Source organism: Diceros bicornis, chromosome 1 (assembly GCF_020826845.1).
Source record: "Diceros bicornis minor isolate mBicDic1 chromosome 1, mDicBic1.mat.cur, whole genome shotgun sequence".
Taxonomy (NCBI): Eukaryota; Metazoa; Chordata; class Mammalia; order Perissodactyla; family Rhinocerotidae; genus Diceros; species Diceros bicornis.
The window spans coordinates 70,462,362-70,478,378 of record NC_080740.1 but is presented as its reverse complement, the minus strand read 5'-3'; the positions used below and the strand labels follow the sequence as shown (position 1 = coordinate 70,478,378).

At 41.3% G+C, this 16,017-nt stretch overlaps 1 long non-coding RNA gene across 3 annotated transcripts in view; it reads left to right on the top strand.

Annotated features, from left to right (window-relative positions):
• The first annotated feature begins 409 nt into the window (after positions 1–409).
• Positions 410–16,017, top strand: part of LOC131407920 (uncharacterized) — a 171,921-nt gene continuing 156,313 nt past the window's right edge. For all 3 annotated transcript variants that reach the window (XR_009220687.1, XR_009220686.1, XR_009220685.1), the window contains exons 1-2: positions 410–725; positions 2,700–2,826. This is a non-coding gene — a long non-coding RNA (uncharacterized LOC131407920). The remainder of the gene's footprint in view (positions 726–2,699; positions 2,827–16,017) is intronic.

Here is a 16,017-nt window from a genome sequence, read left to right as displayed (position 1 = left end):
TCAAAAGGTCGCTTATGGGACACATGTCTGCATGGGCCCAGTTGATGGGTTGGTGGTCTCAATCCAGCCTGAAGTGGACAAGGGGTTCAGTTCCTGAAAAAAAAAATAGCTCAAACACCCATCACCATGGTGACCTTGGCTCCAGGGGGATGTTACCTATAGGAACCTAGTGGAAGTCAGATAGCATATTATCTAAACAGCACAGTTAACAATGGGTGAGTTTATCATGCAGATTTAAGTCCTTTCTTCAAGGTACAGAGAAGAAGATACATTTACAAATAGAGATTTTCTTTACAAATGGAAATGTCTTTTATAAAGGGCAAGCAGAACTAAGAATGGGCTTAGCCCGGACCCACCCAATCACTGGAGTTGTTTATGGTAATGGCCTGTTCTGGGGGCAGGCCTCCCATCCCAAACTCCTTTGGTTAGTTAGTGGGGTTGGGGGCCAATTCTGATCCTCCATAGTTACTAGCTGCTTAATCATCTATGGCTGTTTGCCAGTTTCACAACCCTGAGACCTCTGTTCACCTCCTTTACTCGTGCTGGGAGGGTCAGTTCTGCTCAACCCACTGCAGATGGTCCACGTGAGCATTCAGGATTTTGCATTTCTGCTGGAGCAGTTCGCTAGTGTGGATAGGACCTCTGGATGTACTAAGTCGCTCAGTGGGGACCTTGTGATGTCTGTCTACCGTAGTCTGGCTGAGCAATCACATTCCTGAGAGATGGTAAGTTCTATCACCTTCCTTATGTGATAGGATTACTATCACAATACCACTACTATTGAAGTAGTTGTTACCCCTCTGACCCTCCACAGACTTCTGCACTGGGGACAACATATCTCCAAGTTCCTTATATTGTGGCAGAAGAAAGTCCAGTTCTTGGTCTAACCTTTGGTGACTGAGTTTCATTTTTCCTATATCCCTTTCTGAAGTGGCTTTCTTTTCTCCTTTCTCATTCTCATCATGGACGTGGTAGCTAGGTACAGGAAGTCTTTCCTGCTTGTGCAGAAAAAGATTAGTATAGCAGGCTTGAGAAAGCTATCCTTAGAGAGGCCTGCATCCAAGAATGACACTTGGATTTGGGGAGGTTCTCATCATTCCCTAACTGATTCTCTCACTGTGCCTAAACTGTACAAATGACGTGGTTTATGCTGCACACTTGCTTTCCTCCTGGGAGTCTGGAATTTTTGTACGTGCCAGGTAGAGGGTGCCTATATGAGCAGCCCCCAATAAGAACCTAGGGTGCTGTGTCTCTAATGAGCTTCCCTGGTAGACATCACTTCATTCGTGTTGTCACAATTTGTTGCTGGAGGAACTGAGCACATCCTATGTGACTGCACTGGGAGAGGACTCTCGGAAGCTGCTCCCAGTTTCCTCTGGACTTCCCCCCAAGGTGCATTTTCCCTTTGCTCTTTTTGCTTTGAATCCTGTAATAAATTTCACTGCAATAAATTTTAGCTGTGAGTACAACTATGTGCTGCGTCTTATGAGTCATTCTAGTGAATGATCAAACCTGGGGTGGTCCTGGGGCTCCCTGCTCCCCGACATACTGCTTCTCAGCTCGGGGCTCTAGAGTCTGCAGCTGGGTGTCTGTGCCAGAATTGCAGGGGCTCTCACAGGTGTAGACGTACCAGGTTCATTGCAGGTCATGTGGCAACACCCTTGCCCTCATTTCACTTCTTTTTTTTATTGAGGTGTTATCTATATAAATGAGATATTCAGATCCCTTGCTTAACTTTTGTGATGTATTCTACAAAAAATCAGCTCCTCCTGGGCAGAAGTTGATGATGCAGATGTTCTAAAGTTAAATCCTGGGGCCTGTAGCTGAGCTGCAGTAGAGGCTGGTGGGAGGTGTGTTTGCCACATATTGGGAGAGTGCTGGTGATGGTTAATTTTATCTGTCAACTGGACTGGGCCATGGGATGCCCAGATATTTGGTCAAACATTCTGGTTATGTCTTTGAAGGTGTTTCTAGATGAGATTAACATTTTTTTTAATAATTTTATTTATTTATTTATTTATTTATTTTTTCCCCCAAAGCCCCAGTAGATAGTTGTATGTCATAGCTGCACATCCTTCTAGTTGCTGCATGTGGGACGCGGCCTCAGCATGGCCGGAGGCCTCAGCATGGCCGCACAAGGGTGCGTCGGTGCACGCCCGGGATCCGAGCCCGGGCGTCAGCAGTGGAGCGCGCGCATTTAACCCATTTAACCGCTAAGCCATGGGGCTGGCCCCGAGATTAACATTTGAATTGGTAGACCAAGTAAAGCAGATTGGCCTCTTTGATGTAGGTGGGCCTCATCCAATCAGTTGAGGCCCTGAATAGAACAAAAGGCTGACCCTCCTTCTGCCTGACTGCCTTGAGCCAGCACATCAGTCTTATTTGCCTCAGGCATGAACTGGAACATCAGATCTTCCTGGTTCTCGAGCCTGCTGGTCCTCCGGCTGGAAATTATACCATTGGTCCTGCTGGGTCTCCAGCTTGCCCACTCACCCTGCAGATCTTAGGACTTTCAGCCTCCATAATCAATTCCTTATAATAAATCTCTTTTAAATATATATATATATATTTAATACATATATAGTCTATTGGTTTATTTCTCTGGAGAACCCTGACTGACACAGTCCCCACACTAAACCTTCTTGCCCCAGGAGTCGAGAGGGACAACCTTGCAGGAGGTGTGGTTGCTGTCTTTGCAGGGCTCACGGAGAATCTGTCCACAGGAGCACCATTGCTTCCGAAATTAAATTTGCTCATGACTCCAAATTCTCAGCTACAGCTGTTGTTGCCATTCCAGACTCCAAAGTACAGATCAATTTCTTACAAGTAAGATGAGCATTTTTTTCTTTTTTTCCTTTACTATGTCTCTATCCCCTTCCTTAAAACATTTCTTTTTTATTTTCTTTTATTTCCTCTCTTTGGATTCATATGTATATTCATGAATTTCAGCTTGCCTACTGTTCCCAAGTGTCTTTTTGCCTAAGATTATGATTCTTGATGCTTGTTATTTCCCCTTTATTATTTTCCTCCTTTCCTTTTAACAGGAACCCACAGACCCTTCTCTGTAATCACAGCCTGCCCTTATTTATTTTCCACAAACACTGGCACAAAGCTCCAGCTGTCTTTGGTGAAGACACTTTGGGAGACAACGTGCTCTTGAGGGTTGCGCAATGTGCAATGTGTTCTAAAGAAAAACATTTGAGGTGGGAAGGTTTACACGGTGGTATGGAAGTGGGAGTCCAGCTCATACGTTATGGCGAGCACCCTCTGGGAAGGCCATGCCTGCCCTCTGTCTGCTTCTCCCTTAGTCTTCTCCCTTCCAGACATTGGGTTACACTTTCCTTTCGTTCTCAAACTGTAGGGTGATTGGTGTTTTTAACAATATCCCAGTAATTCTGAAGTCCCTGTTCTGAGGACCACACTACTTGATCTCCCTGCCCCCCAGTCCTCTTATAAACAAGTCTGACCAGGGGACTTAGCATACGAAAGCAGGGAAGGGGTCACAGGGAGCACCGAAACCTTGAATCGTGGGAAATTAGAGCAGTTCTTCTGGGTTTCTTTTGGTTTTGAGAAATCAGCTGAACAATGTAGATAGCATTCCTGGGACTTAGGTGGATTCACTCATTCACTCCAACTATCGTCTCCTGAGAACCAGGACTGAAGCAAAGAATTAGAAGGCCTTTCCTCTGAGACAGTTGCTGGGTTACAGAGAAGGGCAATGTGAACCCTAATTTATTTCCACTCTGGAGGACAAGAGACAAAACAAATAGACACCAAAAGTAGTTAAGCAATAATTAAAGGCTCTCTGTTAATGTGACCAGATGAGAAAACATATGAAACTCATGAAAAATGAAATAGAAATCCCCAGAAGAGAGAACATTATGAACTGCACTGTAGCACGTGAGTAAGGAGGGAGAGAAGCCAATTTTTTCAATGTTGCTGATTTGATGTGGGAGATTTGTAACAGAGAGATATCAAACTGCCTCTAGCATCAAAATGAATGAGTTAAAAATTTCATGTACCCAGGGCATGTCGTGGCTACCCTCTGTGGCATCTGCTTTGTCAGGAATTCCATGACTGGAAATCCTTGGCATAAAAAAATGCATCACCTTGTGAAGACTTTAAACAGTTGGCTCAAGAAAAAAAAGAAGGTAGCTAAGAGAAAATTTTAATTATAACAATGGCTCTTGATGCTTCCTGGAATGATCAAGCCAGAGGACAGAAAGGGACTTCAGGGTCCATCATCCAACTTTTCAGGCTTGAGTTTGCAAAGCTATCACCCCATAGTGATCTGTCCAACAGAAGTAGGTGGTGAGCCACAAATTCAAGCCACAGATTTTCAGTTTTCTGGTATGGGAGCCATAAGCCAGAAATGAGAGACACAGATTTTCAATTTTCTGGTAACCACATTAAAGAAAGGAAAAGGAAATAGGAGAAATTAATTAAAAATTTATTTAACTGAAATAATGTTATATAATGTATTATATAAAATATATATATTATAAATACATATAAATATATAAAATATATCTTAAATTACAAATATATAAAATTTATATATAATAAAAATTATAAATATATAAAAATATTATCATTTTAACACGTAATCAAAGTAAAAATTATTGAGATATTTTACATTATTTTTTTCTTTACTCAGGCTTTGAAGTCCTGTGTGTTTTTTCATACTGACAGCACATCTCAGTTCAAACTCACTACATTTCAAGTGCTCGATAGCCACATGTGGCTGCTGGTTAATGGATTAGCACAATTCTACAGTCTATTTGCTTCTTCTTTCTTTCTTTTTTATTTTTTTTGGTGAGGAAGATTGGCCCTGAGCTAACATCTGTTGCCAATCTTCCTCTTTTTGCTTGAGGAAGAGTGGCTCTGAGCTAACATCTGTGCCCACCTTCCTCTATTTTGTATGTGGGATGCCGCCACAGCATGGCTTGATGAGCGGTGTAGGTCTGCACCCAGGATCCAAACCCTCGAACCCTGGGCCACCGAAGCAGAGCACGCCGAACTTAACCACTGTGCTGCTGGGCCGGCCCCTATTTGATTCTTTTGAGTTGCCTTAGCTGTAAAGGTGATGCTGTCATGATTCATGATTCAATCAACCATAGTCTCAATTTGTATGGTAAATGGAGATGTGGATTATAGCATACATTTCTGCTTATTGTATGAATATAGGACTCTCTATGTAAATAGTTGAACATAACCATCAATTGGTATTGTTATATTTTAATGTTGTTATAATACATAATTTAAAATGAGGGTTGTAGAAATGCAAATACATTTCAAGAAATATTCAACCATCATCTATCAGTACTCACTGTGCACCAGCATTGTTCTAGGAGCCAGGGACAGCGCAATGAACAAAACAGGCACAGTCAGTGCCCACATGGTGTTCACATTCTTGGTAGGGGAGGTAGGCAATAAATAAAGAAATAAACATATTGTGTGTTAGATGATAAGTGCTGTGGAGAAAAATAGAGGAAGGGGGATAGAGAGGGCTGGGATGAGACTCTACTCGTAAATTCTAACATTATCCAGTGTTGATTTAAAGTCCTTCCTCTTTTTCCTCTGAGAATCCTACAGAGAGACACCTTTATCCCCACTTTTCATATCTTTACTTTGGTGACCAACTACCTCTTCCCTCCAAAATCTAAACCTCTTGGAATTAAAGATACTGTGTCTTATTCTTTCTGGTGCAGACATTAAAATATCGAGGGAGAATTATCCAACTGATTTTTTGAAGTTCAAGGAAAAATGCTTTTGAAGTTTCTTGATTTCAGTTCTATTCTCTGCTCATTGGTAGAAATAGGAAATAAAAATGAATGGTGAGGGCATTTGTTTGCATGAAGCCACATGACATTCTATACCAAAATCATAAAAATTATTCACTGTTACATTTCTTTTCCTTTCTGAGGTACCTTTGCTCCTATCACTACCTATATAATATTAATTCAATTTGTCAAGCTTTTGACAATTGACTGAAACACAACTCAAGCTATCCAAATCTTTAAAAGGATGTTTATTGGTTCTCACAACTGTGAAGTCTAGAGTACTAAGATTTAGGCATAGCTGGATCCAGGCGCTCAAGTGAAATCACTGGGAATTCATGTTTTTCTACCTTTCAGCACTACTTTTTACTGTATTGCTTCATCCAGGCAGGGATTTTCCATGTGGGGGTAATATGGTTAATGACCTGCTGGCCATGTGAAAATATCTTTTCCCCAGTGGATTCAGCAAGGATTTCAGGTGGCTCTCAGTGGCCCTTCTTGGGTTCTATGCCTATCCATGGGGGATTCAGTGCTGTCTACGACTGGCCTGGCTTGGGTCACAAGTTCACCTTTGGAGCTGTGGTGGAATTAGTCCCATAGTTAACACCTGATCTTGTAGAGGAGCAGACACTGCCACCCCAAAAAGTGTCTCTTTGGCTTGAGGATTATTTTTAAGAATAAAAGACTGAGGAAGAAACTTTGACCTTCCCCCTAATGGCCTAAAATAATTTAAGATGGAAGGCCTGTCCCAGGAAGGAGCTATCACCATAGATAACTATAGTCTAATATGAACTAGGTGTGGTAGACAGGGAGGAACCTAGCAAGGCCCATCTGACCAAAGTCCTCCCCATGTCCCATTGTCTCTGTATGGCATGGCACACGTTTATTGACTAAACATTTGCTTTTCCTTCTCCATGTGAATTGCCATCCTCCCCTTTGAAGTCCCAAACCTCTAACCCCAATGTCCTCTTTTGCCTTTAGCTGAAGATGGTATTTAAGGTGGTGGCTTTGGCCATTTTGGTGAGTTCCTCAGTTTTCATGGGTTTCTCTCATGTATACATGTTATTAAACTTTGTTTGATTTTCTCCTGTTCATCTTTCTCCTATCAATTTAATTCTTAGACCAGCCAGAAGAACTTAGAAGGGCAGAAGAAAATTTCTTCCTCCCCTACGATCTGAAAATGGAGGAAATATGCTCTTATCAGAAGAAAGCAGAATGGTTGCAGGGAAGGCAAAAAAAAAAAAAAAAAAAGATGTTTACTCCATGAACTAGCTGCGAAGGCAGCGTGATGTGGAGAAACAGCCCTGTGCTCTAAGCCAAAAGACTTAGGTGTGGGTACTCTGTATTCTGTAAATTACTAAGAAGCTACTTTGCATTCTTAGATATCAGTGTCCTCACTTGTGGAAAGGGAATGATATTCTTTGCTCCATTTAATTTACAAAGTTGTTGGGAGAATAAATTTTGATCAAGGATGTATAAGAGATTTGTGTATCTTAAAGTACAGCACAGGTATTTTATAATCCACAATCCTGGCTCGTTATCAATGAATTGCAATTCAAGCAACTAAATGAGAAAGTGTTTCCTGTTCAAACACTTTGAGTTATGGATACTATAGCTTAGAGGAACTAATTTTTGAAGACATTAAAAATAGAATCTACTAGGTTTTTAAACTAGGGATACAAAGTAGCTCCTATACAGTAAGAAATAGTAGGAAATAGAAGGAAAGTTTTTCAGAATTTTCTTTCTACCTCTCCCTCTTAATTTCCCTTTCCATTTAGGAGCAATTATTTGCCCGTCCTCCCCTTTGGCTTCAGGGTTGCTTAATTCCTGCCTTGGGAGGAAGTACACAAGTAGATAACCCCATAGGAGCAAGAGATTCCATTAGTGTCTAGCTCAGTTGGAGTTACCCTAAACCTTTTGCATTAGTCTGAGTCTTCCAAGAAGCAGAACCCAAGATGGGATTAAATGTCCAAGGATTTCATTAGTGGAAAAAACTAGGAGAAAAAATGGGGCGGGAGACAGGAGAGTTGGGGAGAGCTATAAGACTGCAATACAAGTCTGACCCCTAGTGAAAGAGAGCGAGGAGGAAGGCTTGGTGGAAGCATCATGGGCTGATGTGCAGTCAAAGGAAAGCTCGGCAAGGCTATCGAGGAGTCCTGTGTCTCCTGGAACGGGCTGTCACACTCAGTCATTGATTGGAGAAACTTGGTAGATTTCATCAGCAGGGCCCTTGGTGAATTATGCTCCGTGTAGTTGAAGATGTGTGAGGTACACTTCCATGGCCACCACATCTTTTGTTCATTTTTTTTCCACTTGTTTGTTTGGTGAGTATATATTGAGCACTTAATATGGTCAGACACCATTGTGGGCACTGGAGATCTAGTAATAAAGAAGACAGAAAAGGTCCCTGCCTTCGTGAAGCTTACATTCTAGTGGTCTGATTAATGACTTTCCTTTGGACTCTCCCGGGTTTCGTGTTTGTCTCTCATAGACTTATAAAATATCTACTCTCATACTTCTGTGTACTCCTTACCTATATTCTCTCTTGATTGAGAGAGGCTTGATTGCCAAATTCAGTTTTAGATAGTCTGGTCTTAAGGATCAAGACCATAATTAGAGAAATCACAAAGTTGGCTAGTTCCGAGGATTAAAGCTCACGATTAGCCCAGAGGAGGGTCCAAGCCTCCATTCCCCTGTAGACTCTGCCTGGAAAGTCCTTCTTAGCAAGATTGTCTCATCAGATTTGGAAAGAATTCAAATCAGTCACCCTAGCATAAAAAGCCCTGTTTTGATTATGCCTCTTCTTGTCTCCCCAATCTTGTTCCCCTCGTTTGTCATGCTGCAGTTACACAGATTTTGTTTCTGTTCTTTGAACATACCTACCTCCTTCTCCCTAGGGTGTCTTATCTGCCTGGAATGCTCTTAGTTTGGCTGGCAGATTCTTTTCTCCAGACTCATCTTAAGTATTACCTTCTCAGAAAGGCTTTCCTTACCATCCAATCTAAAGTAGCACTCTTCATCTATCATGTCACCTTATTCTATTCTCTGCATTGCCTTTATCAGAATTAGGTATAGATTTTTTTCTTTCTGTGTTTAGTGTCTTTGTCTGCAACTAGAATGTATGTTCCAAGAAGACAGAATGATCACTGCAATTCTAATGTAGAGCCTAGAACAATCCTATTACAGAAGGACATCAATAATTCCTTATTGAACGAGTGGAGGAAAATGGGTGGATGACAGTTTAACAGCTTCAGAACCATGGAAAGCTCCCACCATGTCTTTTGGCTGCCCAAACTTGCATGAAAAGGATCCGATTTCTGACTTGTCATCAGAGGGCAGAGACCATTCCGAGGTGGTCCTGATTAGATGGGATGGCTCAAACGTAGCAGCTGCCAGATTTTTTTTTTTCCTTCTTGAGTCTGTCTTGTCACTTACTGTTGAACCACACTGAGATTTCCATTATCAAGTCTGGCCAGGTCTCTTGGGAATACTACCTTAATCTAACTTTTTCTTCTCTATGTCTTGTGCAGGGCGCCTTTCTTTTCCTTAAGGCAGCTGTCATTACTGAGTACTTCCTATCTGCCAGGAATAGTGCTTGTTGTTGAGAGTTCAGAATTGAGTAAACAGGGCCTTTGTTCTTGAGGGGTTTGCTGCCCCTCAGGAAAGCATTTTATAAAAGAAAAATGAAAGAAAGAGCTATGAGAATAGAGAGAATAGAAGGCCTAAGGAATGATTTATCAGTAGAGAAACATTTGATCTGTATTTTAAAGAACTGAGAGGAGTTTACAAAGAAGAACATACAGAAGGGGCATTCTAGAGAGAAAAGCATAAAGAAAGGCAGGAAAGTGTATGGAGAAGTCAGGAAGAGGGTGGCTAGAACATGAGTGGGGGTGAGAAGCAGGCGGAAATGAAGCTGAAGTGGTGGATAAAGTCAGATTATAAAAGGACTGAATGTCACATAAATGATTTTGGACTTTTATTTCCATAATGGTAGATAGGCTTAGAAAGGGTTTTGAGGAGTTTAGAGACAATTTAAGGTGGTGCTTTGGGAATATCACTGTGTTGTAAATGTTGACGGAGATAATGGACTAAAAAGGGCTTTTTATTTATTTATTTATTTTTGATGAGGAAGATTGTCCCTGAGCTGACATCTGTGCCCACCTACCTCTATTTTGTATATGGGACGCCACCACAGCATGGCTTGATGAGTGGTGTGTAGGTCCGTGCCCGGGATCCGAACCCGCAAACCCCAGGCCACTGAAGCAGAGCACGTTCGTTAAGCGGAGCACGAACTTAACCACCATGCTACTGGGCCAGCCCCTAAAAAGGGCTTTTTAAACAAAACTGCCATCCTAAGTAGGTAAAGAATAGTTGTTGTCATTGTCATTGTTGTAAGTAAAACCCCTTCCAGGGGCTGTTCAGTGGAAATGTCTATTTGGATCAGTTCAATTGAAAAAAACCCAACTTTTTAATTTTATTTATTTATTTTTTCCCCCAAAGTCCCAGTAGATAGTTGTATGTCATAGCTGCACATCCTTCTAGTTGCTGCATGTGGGACACGGCCTCAGCATGGCCAGAGAAGCGGTGTGTTGGTCGTGCCCGGGATAGAACCCGGGCCGCCAGCAGCGGAACGTGCACACCCAACCACCAAGCCACGGGGCCGGCCCAAAACCCAACTTTTTATATGCAAGTGCTGCAAGTTTGTAATAGAAAAAAAAAAATACAGATGAGCAATAAGAAAAGTAAATTGCCCCTAAACCTATCACTCAGAGCAACTATAGTTAGAATTGTGTGTGTTGTTTGTTAAGGGGAGCTATTTTGCACATATGTTTTGTGTATATCCTGTACGTATGCTTTTTTGCTTTATCATGGGCATAATTCTACATCATATCAATAATTATATATCTAGCTTTATTTTAATGGCTACGTACACTTCCATCGGGTTGACGTACTCCAAAGTCTTTAACCAATTTCCTCCTGTAAGATTTACTCTATATTTAGTTAGAGAAATCCCGTGGAAAATGGGAAATGTCCATGGACTGTAAACTTTGGGCAAGGGGAAAATTTTGAGGATTTTCAAAGAGAGGATTAACATGACTGGATATTTGCCTGGCACAAAATTTCAAACTCTGTGAAGCTTTTAAAAAGTTTGTGGCCTGTTAGGCTTGTGATGGGGCCAGAGGGTGACCCTTGGGGTTTTCTCTGGATTCAGAGAACTCAAATGGCTTAGTTGTTCTTATCTTCCCGCTGCCATGGCAGGAACTTGGCATCCCAAGCTGAGCTGCTCTGACTCTGGCAGAGATGCTTGGAGGCCAGGAGTGCTTCTGGGCCCTGAGTTTCCACAGCCCCAGCTATAAGCCTTTAGACCAGAAGCTGCCAACTTTCTGGATCAGTTCCCCTCTCAGTAAAGCGTTGTTGAGCACACATCTCAAATATATGCATATTTATTTTAAAATTACATTCAAGTTCTACTGTACTAGATATTTGGTACATTACACAACATACAGCAAATAGAAATTTTAAAAGCATGAGAGTAGAAATAAAACATTTAAAAATAAAAGCAAAATCTTTTTTGCTCTCATTGAATATTATTATTCATATAGCATGCAAAATAGTTAAATATTATTAATATTTTAGGGAGGTCAATGTGGTTGAACTATGCTACACTATGCTTTTTTTTTTTTTTTTTTTTTTTTGTGAGGAGATCAGCCCTGAGCTAACATCCGCCAATCCTCCTCTTTTTTTTTTTTTTTTTGCTGAGGAAGACGGCCCTGGGCTAACATCTGTGCCTATCTTCCTCCACTTTATATGGGACGCCGCCACAGCATGGCTTACCAAGCAGTGCGTCGGTGCGCGCCTGGGATCCGAACCAGCGAACCCCGGGCCGCCGCAGCGGAGCGCGCGCACTTAACCGCTTGCGCCACCGGGCCGGCCCCTACACTATGCTTTTTTTAAACCCTTGGTTTAAGACTTTGATATTTATGAATTCTTGTCCAAGTTCAAGTTATTTTGACACTTGATTTTTACTTACTATCAAAATCAAAAATGTACTGCACACTGATATGTTGATCTAATTAGAAGGGTATGACTAGATGTACTTTGTAAATCATGATGTTCATTTTAAAATTCTATCCACCCCTTTATGAAAAGGTTTGGTTGAAATTTAGCTAGTAAATTTCTATCTTCTTAGATGTCAGTTAGTTGGTTTATTTCTAAAACTGGGTTAAAACCACTGAAATTCTTTATTTGAAATATTTTTAAACAGGTTAGGAAGTAGAGTTTTTATTCAGGACACAATTTAGGCAATATACAATGGGGAAACATTTCCAACATCTGTTTTCAAAATGCTCTCTCTAGAGCAAGAGTTTTTTTTTTTTTTTTAAGCAAATTTGGAAGATTCGAATTTTTTGTTAAAAAAATGAATAGCTTAACTTTAATTTCGACAACTCTTCAATATTTTCCCGTAAAATAACCAGCTAGTCTCAGTGGGGCACTAAAGATTTTCATGATTATTTCCTACCTAATTACAAAGTAGTATAAATATTCCACTATGTAGCAATCTTATTTCTTTTATAAATTAACAACCTTTGTGACATTCTGGAGCGCATAAATTTCAATGCACTGTAATACCCAAAACCAAGCCAATAAGAGGGGCCCACTTTTGACTCCTCTGACCTGTGTAACTCTGTTCCTCTTTCAGGACCCATCGCGTACTTTAGATAATGTGACCTCCTGGGGAAACCATATTATGCATATAATGTAGTAGTAAAGCTTAATTTCTTTCTCAATTTTAACCTAAAAACGAGTATAAAAGAGGTTCTGACTTATTTCCTTCCTGTACTCCAGTCCTGTATGCCCCTTGAGGTTCACAGACACTATCAAGTTGCTTCTCTTCTCCAGGACACTGTTTCCCACCTTTAACATGAGAGAAATGGATAAGATGATGTGTTTCAGACTTTCCTACTCTGACATTCTAGGATTCATTCAGTTTTTCAACATAACAGGGGTCAACTAGTAGAAACGTATGGTGTCAGGACACTGGATGGATGAGTTTTGATGAGCGAGGTGGGTATAAGAGAAGTCCCACTGAATGTAGGTTTGCTATGACCAGTAGTTCCAGGTAGAAAAGGGTGCTGGAGTAAGCTGTAGACATGTAGAGGTGAGGAAACGATGATTCTGGAGACACGAGTTCTTGCTTCTGACCTTGGACAGGTTATGTTGACTTTCTGGCCCTCTGTGAACTCACGGTAAAACGGAGTGGGGAAGGGGAGTAGATTATCTTTCAAAGTCTCTCTCAGTCATAAAGGACCCCAAGTCTGTGAGGTCCTTGGAGGAACAGAGAATACGACAGAGCAGGTGTGCCTCACACTGCAGCCCAGAGTCTCCTTTCCAGTGCTGGCAGAAGTCAGGACTGTCTCTTCTGGGGCCTGGGGGACCTTCCTATAGTGGCAGCATTACAAAGCAACCAGGAAGACAGCCTCTGGGCTCGGAATGTCCCAGCTCTGCCACTTATTATCCGTATGACTTTGGGCAAATTTTTGAGTCTATGCACCTCTCATTTTCATCATTTGTAAAATCGTAGTAATAATAAGACTTCTCTCCTAGGTTGCTGAGAAGATTAAAGCTAAATGAAATAATGCAAAGCAGAGAGTTAACACAGCACCTGGCATATGGTATATATTTAATGAACAGCTGCAATTTTTCCTGTAGTTCTTATTATGCTTCCTTCCTCTTACCTGGAGGGAACCAGCAGACTCTTGGTTGAACCCAAACTTAGCCCTACCAAACAAAATAATGACAATGAACTAAATTTGCAGAAACAGAAAAGTCTTTTTGCCCACTGGGTCTGTTCTGAAGTTCCGTGAATGATCAACTCGTCCAGTTTTTTATGCCAGTCCTTAAATATTCCCTCTTCCTTCATCCCCGCAAATGCCACCTCTTTGTACCGAACAAATCTCAATTCCAAATACAACAAAGTCTTGTCTTTTCTTTTTATTTTTTTAAAGAACAGCTTGAAGCTTGGTTGAAGCAGAAATATTACTCAGTTAGAATTTAGAATTTGCAAGTGTAAATCTCTTCCACAGCCAGGTGTGCAGACCCTACAACATACGAGTGTTAAGAGGTGTATTTCCATGTTGGAAATATCCTCAGATTAATTTGAAGGCACTCATTAAAAACATACTATTTTTCTACTCTCGGGCACATTTTATTGCTCAGCTCGCCAACTTGATGTTTAAAAGTCAAACTCTTGATTAAAAAAATGGGAGAAGGAATTAAATATTACCACTTCTAAATTGCTCCCAAATAAATAAGCATATAAAATACTTTTGGCTGCCTTTCTGGAAGATGAAAGGTTTTCTGAGAAAGAGGGCAGGGGTAGAAGACTTGAAGCCAAGAGGTTGCTTCTGCAGCTGGTGAAGTCAAGTTGCCACAGCCACGCGCGGACTGCTGGTATGGCGTATGTGCCCGAGGTCACCAACTGGGGAGCGGGCAATTTCAGAGAACTATCCAAAATGCTCTCTGAAAAGATCAGAATAGCCCTCCATAAATAAAACTTCATTGACTTATTCAATTTTCTGTGTTTCCATCTGGCACATGTACATCCTCAGGAGTATATTGTGCTGTGCCCAAGAGGCATGGGAGGTCACAGAATAAATACGGCAAATTCTGTAGTACCGGTTAGTCTTGGTACCCTCACCTCCTTTAGAGATTAAAATTAACAGAAGTATAATTTGGAAGCTGTTTTGCAAATGCAGAGGTTAGGATCACAGGCCTTGTGGTTAGCAAAAACTGCACCAAGTCTTGACTCGGGCGCTACGAGCTTGAGCAAGCGACTTAACCTCTCTGAATCTCAGTTTCACCATGTGTGGAATGGTGGTAATAATACCTCATGCAGAGGCTGATAATGGAGACTAAATAAAATGAAGTTTAACTCTTAGCACAATTCCTGGTACGTGTAAGTGCTCAGTGAGTGGTGACTATTATAAGCTCTTGGTAAGAGCAGAGTTAATTTGGTTGCAAGCAACAGCAATCAACTCAGTCTAGCTCAGAGAAAAGAAGGTTTATTGAAGAATATAACAGGCAATCTCAAGACAACCAAAGATGGGAAATACAATCCAGCTGGTTTTGCAAGGACTGACCTGGTAAGTCTAGAACCAGTGACTCCTTCATTATGCTTTTCTCTATATCTTTATTCCATTTGTGTCCTGGGAATATGTGTTAGCTAATTCACCTCTGCCATTTGGGATACTTTGTTGGAAAAATTTGAGCAAGTTTGACTGAATGTACTCCTGATATTGGGGATACAAAAGAAGAGAACTGATGAACTGTCAGAGCAGAAGAACCTCAGATATCATCTAGTCTATGGATGGCCACAGCATAGCATGGGGGTTGCTTCTCACCCCTCTTATGCCCATGGCAGCATCACGAGTCAACCTTGACAGTTTTTTACACTGAGTTCAGAGTTGGCCTCATAATCCTTCTTAGCATTGCACTTCCAGGCAGCCATTAGCAAATGAATGGAGCAAGCTCATGAAATAAAATTCATCTGCCGTTCTTTATTCAACCACTTTGTTACAGATGAAGAACGGAGGTTCAGAGAGGGAAAGTAACCAGGCCAAGGTCACATCACTGAGCTAGAATTAGAACCACACATTCTTTAGTGGACAGGGTAAAACTATCCCACAAGAGAATCAGAATGCAGTGAAGTGCTAAGCCAGTGGGAGCTGGAAGACTCTGGGAAGGCTTTATAGCAGGGATTGGAACTATCTGGACCTGAGAAGATGTGGACAGGTGAAGAAAAGAGAGATCAGCATTTGTAACGATGTACAGATTTTCAAAGTTGGGGAAAGGACTAGGATATCTGGTCTGTGAGGCAAGATTCTTCCATAAGTTGCCCTCCTGTCCTGATAGTTGCCATAGGAGTCATCACCATCATACCTGTCTCTGCTTAGAGGCAAGAAATGCCGTCTAATGCAGCGGTCTATTGATGGTCATCCTGATGACAACTGGCTTGCCTTTTTATCACTGATTAGACTAATGATGTTGACATCACACAGGAGACCAACTGGTGCACTTAGAACAATGTTTTTCATTTTTTTTAGCACCTTTTTGCTACAAGCAGGTATAATACCAAGAGGAAGGCAGAGCTCCTTCTGCTTTTGGTGGACCACTTCAGAAAGAGGCACACGTACCTCTCTTCTCTCTTTAGTTGGGACCAAGGCTACAGGTTTTGTTT